Source organism: Diceros bicornis, chromosome 1, assembly GCF_020826845.1.
Source record: "Diceros bicornis minor isolate mBicDic1 chromosome 1, mDicBic1.mat.cur, whole genome shotgun sequence".
Lineage (NCBI taxonomy): Eukaryota > Metazoa > Chordata > Mammalia > Perissodactyla > Rhinocerotidae > Diceros > Diceros bicornis.
The window spans coordinates 63,473,785-63,488,354 of NC_080740.1; the positions used below are offsets into that span (position 1 = coordinate 63,473,785).

Genomic DNA, 14,570 nt, shown 5'->3' on the forward strand with positions numbered 1-14,570 from the left:
CTACTCAGACAAAGGCGTGGGAGACCATCCTGCCACCCTGTTCCCCAGCATGGAGTGTGTGGGCTCTCGTCCCCTGTGTTCTGTGTAGAATTTCAGTGGTGTCCCAAAAGGGGCTTCAGCCAGGGGTGTCACAATGGTCAGAATGTTGGCATTGCTTCTTTGACCTCATCACTATGTTCTCAACAAGCCTCTGCCATCTTCTGCGGCCTGTACACGGGCCACTAGTAGCTGCCTTATCTTTTGCCCGCCATAGAGTCATAATCCGGGCTGCAAAGGGAGAATTTCTGGGAAGGGTATGAGATGAATACTTTGAACTTTCTGAGAACCCTCTAAAACCAAAAGGAGTCAGCTTCCTGAGTTTGCTCCAACAAGAAGGTCAGAGAGAAAGCTGACTACCTGGTGTCAAAAGGTTATCATAGTTGAAGTTTCTCAATCTGTTCTCGCACATATAATCCTACACAGTAGATAAGCAGGAAGCATGTAGCTGTGGACAGTACTGTGGACGATTAATTCATGCTGGCTCTGTAGTCTGACTTCCCCAAGAAGAAACAACCTGCTTACAAACAACTAGGTAAGGGGTTTGAGTTTAGATGTATATTCCGTTTGCACTGCAACGTTCTTTACTTTCTCTGATTCCTTCTCAGTTGGGGCAGACTAGCTGTTTCACCGGGTTGCAGGATAACGCAACAAGGTCAGTGAGAAGATGCCAGTCCAAGGCTGGGGTGGGGCGCTTCCTAGATAAAAGCTGCTCTAAAAGGGACAGGATGAAGAAGGTTGGAGGGGAAAAGGGGATAGGAAGAGGAGAAGAGGGAGGATGAAGGAAATGAGGAGGAGGGAGGGGGGAGTGATGAGAGTGAGAGAGAATGAACATTGGGAGAAAGTATCAGGGAAGAAGAGGAAAGAGGGGAGAGCGGCCTTGACATTCCCGACAGGTGGGGAAAGAATAATGGAGTCTGCAAAACCAGGTGACCCCACTAAGATGGGGCTGAGGTGAGCGGGACCAGCCAGGCAGAGCCTTGTGAACGGGTGAGAGGGCATCCAGAGAGCCGAGGAGATGCTATAAGATGACCCATTAATTCTCATTAAATTTAACTGTTGTGATTTAACATTTATTACATGACCATCCATGTGGGCACTTAAATGCATAAATGCCATTTGCTACTAAGGCTGGATCCCATTAAAAAAAAAAAAGACAGGTCTAGTTAGACCTTTCCCATGGACAGTTCTTGAAGATCCTAGGATTAAAAACACGTATCTTTTGGGGCCAGCCCCATGGCATAGTGGTTAAGTTCGGTGCATTCTGCTTTGCGGCCTGGGTTTGCGGGTTGGGATACCGGGTGCAGACCTACACCATTCATCAGCCATGCTGTGGCAGCAAACCACATATAGAGTAGAGGAGGATTGGCACGGATGTTAGCTCAGGGCTAATCTTCCTCAAGCAAAAAACGCGGAAGAGGGGCCGGCCCGGTGGCGCAAGCGGTTAAGTGCGCGCGCTCCGCTGCGGCGGCCCGGGGTTCGCTGGTTCGGATCCCGGGCGCGCACCGAAGTACTGCTTGGTAGGCCATGCTGTGGCGGCGTCCCATATAAAGTGGAGGAAGATGGGCACCGATGTTGGCCCAGGGCCGTCTTCCTCAGCAAAAAAAGAGGAGGATTGGCGGATGTTAGCTCAGGGCTGATCTCCTCACACAAAAAAAAAAAAAAAAAAAAAAAAAAAAAACGCGGAAGATTTGCAACAGATGTTAGCTCAGGGCTAATTTTCCTCAGTGAAAAAAAAAGGAAAAAAAAACATGAATCTTTTACATACCCACCCACACACTTGACAAAATGAATTGTCCATAGACTTTTCCAGACCTTAATAAAACAAAAACAAAACCATAATACTGCCAAGGAATATTGCACATGTGTCAGGACTTTGGGGCTGGTAGAGGCAACATGTTAACTAGTCTTTCTGTGAGATATTGACTCATGTCTACTCCACAAAAATCAACATGCCCAACTTCATGCCTCATTGAGCTGAATATAACAATTCCAATGGAGAAATGTGAAAAAGTCACAAGGGGAGGGAGTCATCGTATGATTTGTCAAGATATGAGTACCTACGCCTTACCCTTACCCAAAAAACACCCTTAATGAGTTTAGCAATGAGGTTAGCAATCTGCTGTACCCTACACCCAGAGTGGCAGATATATGACCAGCCAGCCAAATATTTAGTCTGTGCCTCAGTAACAATGGATCCAGTTAATTTTTAACTGCTACGGCTGCGACAAGCAGGTTGTTTGGGTATAATGGAGACTCAATCCATGCCTTCCAAATGAAACAGAATATTCTTCCCATTGTCCACTATCTCTACATGGTAGCCTCTCTGAGAACTGTAAACAACTCCAAAGGCTTGCCACCCCCATTCCATCCAGCCTCTTCAACCATACCCAGCATCAAACTCACTCCCTCCCAAACCAAATCCCATCTCTGTGGAGTCTTTGAGGATTTGAAAGGGGCAGGTGTTATTTCCAAGTAAAAGTTGAACTCACTGGCACCTCCCATCATTTATTCCACCAACATGCTTCAAACATTTACCATGTGCTGGGCACTGCAATGAGGACGATAAATATATCCTTTCCTATAATTTCCATTAAAATTATAGGAAATTTAATGGGATGTATTTAATAACCATATAAGGTTATTAAAGGTTAACCTTTAATATGTCAAATATTAACATATTTAATATTTAATAATTATTAAATAAATTATTTATTTAATAATTAATATTAATTATTAAATAACCTTATAAGGTAGGTAAATTGTCCCCATTATAGAGCCAAAGAAACTGAGGCATGAAGGGTAACCACAGACAGTGGCAGAGCAAGGATTCAGACTCAAGCTATCTAACTTCAAAGCCCAACTTGGGACTATGCTGTATGAACCAAGAGACCATCCTTGACTTTAGGACACTGACTTCAGGCTGGGGAGACAGTATGGTGCAATGGTTACAAATAACAGGCTCTGCTGCACACAGACTGGGTTCAAATCCCCATTTACCACTTGCTAGCCATGTGATATTGGCCAAGTTACTTAACCTCTCTGAGCCTTGCTTTCTTAAGTAGGAATGATAATAGTGCCAACTTCATTGGGCTATTGTGAGGATTGACTGAGATAATATTATAAAGTGACTATGGCACATAGTGAACACCTAACAAATGTTAGACCTGAATGTTTTTAAGGAAGCAGGTCATTGAAATTCCAGGGGAAAAAGTCTAAAACAAGGGCATGCCCAGAGCTGTGGTACTAAAAGGAAAGCAAGATAGCCTAGTCGTGGGGGTCAGAGCGCCATCTAAGCTGAATCTTAAAGGATGAGTAAGAGTCAGATAGACCGAGGAGTGGGAGAAAGTGTGTCTCAAGCGGGGAAAGAAGCATTTGGCAATTGGGTTTAAATATAGCAATCAAGTCAAGTTCTCCTATACTTAGAGGAATCCACTCCTTTGTGGAACATTCCAAAAATCCCAGGTAGAACCCTAGCACCTCACATCTGAAGCCAAAGATTCCATCCTGTGAGAGCTCTATCCCGTCAGCTAAGACTCAGAGTCCCTAGGAAGGGTGCCCGTGATCAGATCCTGGCACCTCAGTGCTAGGAAAGCTGCTGAGGGCAGACTCTGATTGAGGGGGAGTGGGGACGTCTGAGAGGTGGAGGAGGGGCACAACCAGCTGAGGACAGACTCTGAGGGCCTTACTGAAACGGTCTCCTTAAGCAGCGTCGAGATCTTCATTTAGGGCTTGTCTCCTTCCTATCTCCTGCGGGGCCAGCCCCACCTCCTCTGCCCTTCACCATCACAAAGACAGGGCTTTGGGAGCAGGAAGAATTCAAAGCAATGCCTCACCTGTGACTTGGTGAGGTGCGGGACTGACTCAGTACAGGCTCACTGACTTTCAACTTCTCTGGAAAATTTAGAAGGTCTCTCCACACCAAGCCTGCATTCCTGAGTGGCAGCAATCCAGTGGGACTGGGTCAGGGTCAAGGCTGCCTCAGTTAAATAAATGAACATGACTCTTCAATTTGCCGTGGCCCCACAGCCTCCTTCCCTCACTCACATGACCTGCATCTGAATTGGGCATGTTCCCCTAGAGACTATGTGCTGAACTTCATCTCCCAGAGTCATCATGAATCTCTTGAAAGTTAGAGCTGGATCCTCAGAGATCAGCTGATCCAGGGCACTCAAGTCTCACGAGCGTAGTGGGCCTAGCCTGGCTCCTACTGTCATTCAGTAGCTTTGGGGTGGGGACTGGGCATCTGTGTTTTCAACAAGCTCCCCAAGTGATTCTGATGCACATAAAGTACAAGAATCAACTTCACCTTTCTCATATTGTAGAGCAGAGCGAGCATCCAGCAGGAGCATGGCCACACTGCTTGCTAATATACTGAAATAGGCCTGTACCGATAGGTGAATAGTGGATGTTCTGAGCTCCCCAAAGCCTCTCCCCACTCCTGCATCCTGGCCCTTCCCTCAGGTCCTCCCCTTTACTCTGCCATTCAACAGCTAAGGGGCTAAGGCCAGGTGCAGCTGAGACCTCCAGCGGTAAAGCCCTTCTCCATTCTGATTGGCTGGTGCCTATGCCATACTGGTTGTTAAATATCTTACTGTCCTGTTGTACAGAATAAGGCCCAGAGAGGTCACTCAGAGGTTGAAGGCACTGCTATCAAGTCCAGCACTCTTCCCAACCCCCATCCTCGCCACTGTCCAGCCCTTGCCCATCACCTTTATCAGGCCCTTGGCTTAGGAAAGGAGCTGACTTGGAGGGTTGGTAGTTCCATGCTCACTACTCTACCTTTTTGAGCTAACAGTTTCTCAGGCATCAGCAGTGCCCTTTAGCTTCCCAGCTCCTCTGGCATCGATTTGGAAGTCATTTGTTTCAATAAGATGAGCAGGCATCCATCCTCATCCTCTCACCTGCCTCTGTCCGCACAGGCCAGCCCACAGCCCCTGGACTCCCTTCCTGGAAAGTGAACAGCTGTGGCAGGCAGAATAGCAAAGTCCGATCAAGTTTCTCCAGCTGCGAGCAAGAGCTTAGCAAGCTGGGCTCTACCGGGGCTAGCCGCTGCTACCAGTGATGCTTCTCTTGTTTACGTCTTGAGAGGAAAGACCCCAGTTCTCCCTTTGGCTAAGAGAAGGGAGTGTTAGCACTTCCAGCAACCTCTCAGGTGACCATGAAAGACAGTCACTTAGGGGGTGTGTTTGGCAGGCAAGAGCAAACCAGAGGAGTTAACTCCAAAAGTCCTTGCAGCAGGTTGGTGTCATTGAGAATAAATCTTACAAGGACATTTTGCTTGAAATAAAGCAATGTTAAGTGATCAAGCCATCTATTTGCCAGGCCATACTATTGTGTCCTAGACGAGAGCAGAAACAAAATGTTGCCAGGAAGCCCTTCCGCCTGCTGACCTATACTTTGACAAACAGAAGGCAGAAGGGGTGGGATCAAAGATGGCGGGAGCAGGGAGCATGGAGAACACTGCAGATTGACCCATCCATGCATCCATTCATTCCACAACAGATATCCATCACCCACTCTGGACCAGGCTCTGTGAGAGGCAATGGGGATACAGTAGTTATCAGAATAGATAAAATACATGGCCGTCACAGAGTGCTGTTTCTTATTAGATTTTTCTGGATTTGGGGCTCCTTTCTGCTTTTCTCCCCTTTTTTAAATTAAATGTTAGATATAGGGCCGGCCCCGTGGCTTAGCGGTTAAGTGCGCACGTTCCGCTGCTGGCGGCCGGGGTTTGGATCCCGGGACCGCACTGATGCACCGCTGCTGAGGCCGCGTCCCACATACAGCAACTAGAAGGATGTGCAGCTATGACAGACAACTATCTACTGGGGCTTTGGGGGAAAAATAAATAAATAAAATCTTTAAAAATAAAAAATAAAAAAATAAATGTTAGATATAGAATTATATAGGATCATAAAATAAATGACCATAAACTTACCACCTAGCTTTTTAAAAAATAATAATTGCCAATACCATTGAAGCCTGCTGTGTGCTTCTCCCAATCCCATTCCTTTCTTCCCCACATCTCCACTTCCCTCACAAGCACTGCCTGAATTCCATGCTTATCATTCCCTTGTAAATTTCCCACAAGTGCACCATATGGAATTTTCAGTGCAGCTTATAGAGGTGCTCAGTAACACACTCAGTAACACTGTCAAAGTATTGCAACCTGAGACCATAGACACACTGCCTGAATATTTGAGCTCCCATCTGGCTTCTGTCATTGAGAGTCGAAGGCTTGATTCATTGCTGGGAATTGAGATTTTGATGCAACAGGGTGTCTGGTTTTGAGAAGTCCTAGTTTAGAGGGATTTTTATAAGAATTCTTCTAAATATAGCTGTTTGGGGAGAACTTGTTGCTCCTGAATAGGGAAAATACAGATGTGTCTGTGCCCAAATTGTGTGAGGATTGGGCTCTCCAGGCAGCTTATCTCTGGGCCTTGCCTGGCACCTCTGGGTGGCCTACTGCTGAAACCAGAAGCACCTCCTCAGTATCTGAAACTAAAACAGATCTTGCTGCTGCTGCTGACAAATTCTCAGAAGAACCTTGTGAAGTACGCAGGGAAAACCTATTTTTGTCCCCAGACTACAGATCAAAAAACTGGGACTCAGAATGTTTCAATGACTTGCTTAAGGTCACATAATTAGTTTGAGATGGACGGAAGACTAAAAAAAAGTATCTCTGACTCTTCATCCAGCAATGATTGCCACCATTTATCAAGCACCTACTATGTGCCAAGCATTTCACATGCATTCCCCATCCAATCCTACCCAACCCAGTGAGGGGAGGTACTGCTATTATCTCATTTTAGAGATTAGAATTAAGGCTCAGAGGTCAAATGATCTGTCCAAGGCAACGAGGACTAGAACCCAGGAGTCTAAGCCCAAACCTTAATCTTAAATCACCACGTCCCTCTTCTTCAATGGCAACTATAAACGCACATATAACATGGTTGAGGTTGGAGAGGATGGACAAATGGGTGTGTGCTGCTGAGATCATGGGGACAAGGATGGAGATGGGGGGCCAGGGGGAAGCTTTAACTTGGAGGGTCAAATTCTCTCAGAGAAAAACTACAAGGTAGGGTCTTGTCGTCCAAGAGTAGGGATGGGAAGGAAGGTAAGTGAGAGTGTTCTGTACAGAGAAATCCAAAAAGCAAATCTCCCCCTGCTGCAAGGGCGGCCAGTCGCAGCCAAGCAACTTGAAAAAGGACCAAAGCTTGCAATGTGGTTCTGGATCTTTGACGTCAAAACATGGTGATCATTTTGCATTCCCTAGATCTCTGTCTCTCTCTTCATGAGTTTATTTCTGGTTTTGCCTGTCCTCCCTCTAAATGATACAGAGCAGAATCCCAGAAGAAAGGGGATATGATTTCCAAAATGACCCCCACTTTCGTCTTCTCTGTGGGAACATGAGGGCTCAGAGAGCTGACATCTTCCAGCGTTCCACGCTGGTATTTAACCAAAGTTCAAAGACAATTACTTTTGGGGGTAAATACACACTCACAGATGCAAGCTCATTATGCAAATAAGGTCACTGCTGGATGGACAAGAGCTGCAGCCTGGTAAGGACTAAAAGATGCCAGCCAAGACCCAGGGCGGAAGGCAAAAGGCATTTGCAAAGGCTATTTTGTGTATCCTCGGTTAACGCTCTTAGAATCAGTGCTAGCGTAACTGGCCGACTTGACGAAGGCCATTTGCGATGTCAGAGTTTGACTGCTGTAGGTCACGTGTCCTGGAGGCCAGAGCCATCCTAATGTCCTTCCCATGAAAACAACGACTCCCTGGACCATCCAAGAGGATTATGAGAGCTATTTGCATTCAGGAGACCCTCACAAATAAGCAATCAGCAAGCTTGAATCAAAACATAAGGAGGCAGCTAAAACAGGCATGGAGGATCTAAGAGGATTTCAAATAAATAGCACCTTCAAAGGGTTGCACTCAGATTCCTACCCCTTCCCCGCCAGTTCCTTGGGGAGATGTTTTACATCTCTGTCAAGGAGAGAGCTGGAGAACTGCAGCGCATGTCAGTCACAGCTCGAGAGAGATAGCACTAGCTTCCATGACAAGGAACAGAGCAGTCAGACAGTCAGAAGGGGTGACACTGTTTGGAAGGGAAGGCTAATTTTAGATATCAGATCCATGTTTCCAAATATTCCATTCTGCACATTCTATTTATAAGTTGAATTCTTTTTTTAAGCTTAAGTTTCTTTTAGATGTTGGAAAATTTGAGAGATTAGGCCTTCTTCATTATGGAGACCTCCAACAAAGGACTAGATTTTAAAGCATCAGTCAACAAGGATTTGGGGATAGCTACGCCAGCTATATTCTCAATCCTCTAGAACTTCACAAGATATGGAGAAGCAATATAATGTAAGAGCTAGGATGATGGGTTTTGGAACAAAATCATCTGGATTTTTATCTCAGCTTTATCACTTACTTGTTACATTTCCTTTGGCAAATGACTAAAGAAACATGGAACAGTCACACCTCCCTAAACCTGTATCCCCATCTGTAAAATGGGGATCAGAACTTCCACCTCACAGGGTTCTTGGCAGGATTAAATGAGATCATGCATATCCAGCTCTGATCACGGTATTGAGTACATCAAAGTGTTCAACAAATGGTACCTATTACCAATAAATGGATATGGAGGCACAATTCGAAAACAGAGAGCACAGTAACGAGCTAGGCTCTATCAGGCAGACCAAGGTGAGAGAGGGGAGAACAAAGGAGTGTTTCAGTTGTCAGGAGAGCTTCACTGAGGAGAAACAGGTTCTGAAAGATGGTACATGGAGAAATGTTATATGGAGAGGAAAGCCCCTGGGCTCTGGACCACATGACCCTGGGTTCAAATCCTGGCCGCATCACTTCTTGGCTATCTGACCTTGGATAAGTTAACTAATCTCTCTGAGACTTTCTTTACTCATCTGAAGAGTGGAAACAATAATCAGCACTTCCTAGGGTTATTGGGAAGATTCAGTGAGACAACTAGGCCAGATGCTGGTGTGCAGAAGGAGCCTAGAAGTGGGAGTTGTTGCAGGAGTTTGCAGGCAGGACAAAGGCTTGAAAGCAGGAGAAATGCTAAATATAAGAACAGAATCTTACTAGCTGCCATGCATTAGACGTGTACTAAATGCCAGGTACTAGCTAAGCCCTTTAGAGGGTCAGTTACAGGTGGTTAAGAGCACAGTGAGTCCTGGATTCAAATCCAGGCTCTGCATTTCATCCCTGTGTCATTATGGGCAAGTCATTTAATCTCCCCAACCTCTCATTCCCTTGCCTGTAAAATGCAGGGACTGACTGTGCTTTCCTTGAGTGGGTTGGTGGGGGTTAAATGAGATAATGGACACAAAGTCATTAGCCCAGTGCCCACATGGAAAATGCTCCGTAATGTTAGCTATCATTATTACTGACATGCATTTTCTCATTTAATCCTCACAACAATCCTATGAGTTGAGTGTTACTGTCTCCTGTTTATAGATCAAACAACTGAGGCTCAGAGGACAAGTCACTTGTCTAAGGTCACAGTAAGGAAGCAGTGGGGCTGACTCCATAAGACTAGAAATCTAAGCCTCTTGGCTCTCTTCACCTTTCGGATAAGCTGGTAAATGGCACCAGGGTTGAGGCAATATGACAATTATTTTTAAATGCATCCTATACCGTAACCCTCATCAGTCTTTTCCCTTCTGGTTGTCTCTACCACCTTACCTCCTCGTCTGTTGAAGGTTTAAGGTTTAGGGTTGTCTGTGACCCTGAATGCGGCCAGTGTGCACATTGGTGCTGCCCCTCTAGGGACTTGCAGCTTCCCAAGGTTGACAGGGTTTATGAAATGTCCATTCTGATTTGCAAATAGGTCTGACACAGCCATGCTTCCAGCTGGCTGGTGATTTCGATAACAACCCCTCCTCTTTGGTGCCAATTAACAGAAATTAAATGTTCCTGGCATACTGTAATTCAGGAAATGCCTGTGCTGATTAGTTAAACCCCTGCTGGACAGGCCATTATGACCAAGGGGCCTCAGGCCAACATCCCAGCTCTCACTCCATCTCCATTTAAAGTCACAGAATGTTTTCTTCATGGGTAAAAATCAATGTCATCTCATTCATTTATTCATACATTTTCATTCAACAAATATTGACTGAGCATCTACTGCGTGCGAGGTTTTGTTCCATACAGTTGGGATACAGCAGTGAATAATGCAAGTAAGGTCCCTGCCTTCGTGAAGGGGAGTAAATGGTAAACAATTAAACATGCAGGATCTTTCTATATGACAGATGTTATAAAGGAAACAAAGTGATGGGACAGAGAATGGCTGAGGGGTAGGAGCTACATTAGGTAGGGCAGCCAGGAAAGGTTTCTCCAAGGAGGTGACACTTGAACTTATATTTGAAGATTGAGAAGGAACCAGATATGCTGCGTGGCAAGGTGAACAGAAACAAGCTCAAAATGTCTAGGAAATTCATTCATCAAACGTTTTTGATCATACAATAAATACGTGTTGAATGAACAATTGGAAAATAGATGAATCCCCTTTTTTCCTGCCAAGAAGGACCTTCGGAGGAAGGATGAACTTATGGGAGATGCCACAAGCATAGAGACAAGTTACTTCCCTTTTCTCCAGCCCCATTCTCCATCTCTAAAACAAGGTGCTTAGCTTAACCACTAGCATTCCAGGGCTGTGAGGTCTGAAGAACTCACCTTCCAAGGGGACTGGCCCTCACAGCTCTTTAAAGCAATGACTATGCAGCAAGCTAAAAACAATCTGGCATATTTTTTAAGCAGTCGAAATGGTTGTTTGGAATTGTGTAGACAAGGCATGAAATGTCATCTGCTTTGTTATCCTTAGGACATATTTATTGAATTTCCATGCTCATTCCAAAAATACTTATTATTAAATACAAGTCTCTCTGCCCTCACCCTCATCCTTCTTCTCCTGCTTTTCCTCCTCCTCCTCCTTCTCCTCCCCCACTCTCTCTTCCCCCCACCTTTCTCTGGCACACTAGTTAAGATCCCAGGCTAGGGCCAGCCCTGGTGGCCTAGTAGTTAAGTTTGACATGCTCCACTTCGGTGGCCTGGGTTCAGTTCCCGGGCATGGACCTACACCACTCATCATCTGTCAGTAGCCATGCTGTGGCAGTGGCTCACATACAAAAAGAGGAAGATTGGCACAGATGTTAGCCCAGGACAAATCTTCCTCAGCAAAAAAAAAAAAAAAAAAAAAAAAAACAAAGAACCCAGGCTAGAGCATTGGAACACCTGAGCTGTATGTCAAGTGTGACTCACTGTGTGACTTTGGGCAAGTCATTCACCTCTCTGAGTCTTAATTTTCTCATCCATACAATAGGAATAATAATAGAGGCCATCTCACAACAACCATCTAAAGTAAATATTGAGCTATTATTATCCCATATTGTAGATTAGGATGTAAAATTTTAAGAACTCAGCTTAGGACACTGAGACTTAGGTTTTTAAGGCAAAAGAAACTCTAGTAACGAGTGTGACAATGAGGCAGTTTAATGATCTGCATCCACCTTTCCATTCTTTGAAGTAATCAAGAAGCAGGATCACAATAAATAGCCTTCAAGAGGTCTCTTAATTTATAATAATACTTTTGAGCCAACAGTTACAGAACCCCTGCGTGTGCAGACTCTATTCTATGTGCTTTACTTACACTGACTGATTTAAAAATCTCCCCACAACCACACAAAGTAAACACTATCACTAGCCCCATTTTACAGATAAAAAAACAAAGACCTAGGGCCGGCCCCGTGGCTTAGCGGTTAAGTGCACACGCTCCGCTGGTGGCGGCCCGGGTTCGGATCCCAGGCGCGCACCGATGCACCGCTTCTCTGGCCATGCTGAGGCTGCGTCCCACATACAGCAACTAGAAGAATGTGCAGCTATGACATACAACTATCTACTGGGGCTTTGGGGAAAAAAAGTAAATAAATAAAATTAAAAACAAAGACCTAGAGAGATTAAATAATTTCCGCAGGGTCACACAGCTAGGAATTGGTGGAACTTGGGAAGAAACCCAGGCAATCTGACTCCAGTCTATTGCTGCTAACTGCTTGCCACCTCATTTAAGATGAGACACAAAAGCTTTCTGCAGACATCAGGGTTTTCTATTTCAAATAGATTTGTCTTCTGAGCGGTCAATAAATAAAGAGTTATTACATGCCTCATCCTGAAACCCCTGGCCTGTAGACACAGCACTAATAAGGGCTGCTACCCAGTCCTGCACAGCGTCAGCCATAGGTAAATTCACACCTCCTACTGTTGATGGGATTTTCAGGCGCCTATTAAAATGTCAGTCGATCTTGGAGTTGAAGTTCTTTCTACATCATTTAGCACAACCTGGAAGGTCAGTTTAATGCGGAGCCAGCCTTCCCTTGGCAGTTACTTCCTTATTACTTCCCTGTCCTTGCACTCGCTCTCAGAAATGCTACATCACAATAAATGTAGTTAAAGAGCAAACAAACCTCCACTCCTCCCTTGGGATCCAGATGCAGTAATCTCAAATAACCTTGCCTTCAGTCTCCCAGCTGCTGACACCAGGCCTGACCTACAGATCAAAGCGGCCATTTTTGGGTCCAGCGTGATAGTAACAGGTTGACCCATCTCCAAAGGCACGTGCCCAGCATTAGCACTGGCACCAACTTAGGCACAGGGAAGAGAAGCAGGATATGTCTAACACAGGTACCTTCCCTTCTAAGGGCTCAAAGTCATGACTAGCAGGATGAAACTCCTGCCCACGTTTGGTGGCGTATAGTGAAGACAGCATAACTCCAAACTCTGTTTAACTTATTGACGTGGGGGGACGCGGAATGCATCGTAGTGATCACAGACTTTGTATTCATGCCTGCTTCTCCCGCTGAATGTAAAGCAGCCACCTGGACCTCTGACCGCCCTTCCTTGCTGTTGTGCCGAGTGGAGCACGTCAGCAAATGCGTAAGTGCCACATTGCATTTGCAAGCCCTGAGAGCTCAGAGAAGCTCAGTGTTGAGCCCAAATGTAGCTGCCTCCTTGAAAGCTCAGGCTCCTTCAGTACACTCGGTCTCTGTAGCCATGGATCGTAGTTCTGCTTTTGGAAAGTGGGGGTTTGGGTAAGACTCCCCAAATCGGTGTTTCCCATACACTTTGCTCGGAAGATCTGTCCCATGCCGTCTCGCGAAGAATGAGGCTGTGAACCTTAAAGTTTCCCCAAAGAGAAAACTGGTCTGTTAAATCAGCATGAGTCCTCGAATAGAAAAGAAATCAGGCTCCAGATGAAAGAAATTGGACAGGAGATGGAAAACTCCCTCTCCTATTCGTTTCCTGTTTTATTGGATTTTCATGGGCATTCACTTGTGGACAAACTCTGAGGCTGGGTCTTTTAGAAGGCAAGTCTCTCTAAATGTTATTGCACCAATTTTCCATAGCTTTTCCTGTCCCCCTGCAGCATGGTCAGTTGGGACTTTATTTGCACTCAGAAGGGCCAAGAGCCAAGCATTGGCAGCAAAGTCATAGAGAGCAGCCAACTCCTGTGATGCCCATTCAAACTGCCTGCTCTCACCTGGACAAGGAGCAGCCTGAGGTGTTGGCTGCGCGTCCTTCTGAGTGTTCTCAGCCTCAGGAGGACACAAGGGGCCAAGGGCTGGACAGGGAGAGGAGGACATTGGTTACATATGTGGGGGTGATAGGGGTGCAGGTTGGGTTTGTAATCAAAATAAAATATTTGAGGCTTTGGAGAAATTCTGGGGGCTCATGGATTTTAACTTTTTATTTTTGAAATAATTTCAGACTTACAAGAATGTAGCTAAAACTGTACCAAAAAATTCCTGTATACCTTGCAGAGCTAGGTTCCCTAGATAGTAACGTTTTACTATGTTTGTTTTGATTCTCTCTCTCTTTTATATATATAAAAATATATACAATATTAATTAAATATTAAATAAAATGTTAATATAAATTATGTATATAATTTTTATGAACCAATTGAAAGTAAGTTGAAGAACAAATGCCCATTTACCCCTAAACAATTCAATGTGTATTTCCTAAAAACAAGGATATGCTCTTACATAAGCACAATACAGTTACCCAAATCAGGAAACTAACACTGATTTAGTACTATTAACTAGTCTACAGATCTTATTCAATTGCCCTACTATTTTTTAAATTGTCCGACTCTTTTGTTTTACAGAAAAAAAATTTTATTGTCTTATCTAGGATTCCATCCAGGACCACATATTGCATTTAATTGTCATATCTCTCTAGTTTCTTTTAATCTGGAACAGTTCCTCAAGATTCATTGTCTTCCATGACCTTGGCATTTTGAAGGATATAGGCCATTTATTTTATAGAATGTCTCTCGGTTGGGGTTTGTCTGATATTTATTCATCATTAGATTCAGATTATTCATTTTTGACAGTAAAGGATAATAACCTTTAGCATCAAATAGGAATCCCTGAGTCCATACTACATAAATAAATAAATGGGGGAGAAGAAAAAGCTCTTCCTTACAGTAGAGTGCCAACTACTAAATGTAGAAG

General features: G+C 44.7%; 1 protein-coding gene across 3 annotated transcripts in view; it reads left to right on the forward strand.

Moving 5' to 3' along the window:
• The window catches only part of SH3RF2 (SH3 domain containing ring finger 2), a 133,331-nt gene that overhangs the window by 116,571 nt on the left and 2,190 nt on the right, over positions 1–14,570 (forward strand). The window contains exon 11 of one of the 3 annotated variants that reach the window (XM_058543230.1): positions 254–817. The exons of the other annotated variants lie outside the window; for them this stretch is intronic. The gene's annotated coding sequence lies outside the window, so the exon portion shown is untranslated. Of the gene's footprint in view, positions 1–253; positions 818–14,570 lie in introns of those variants that run through there. 3 annotated transcript variants of the gene reach the window in all.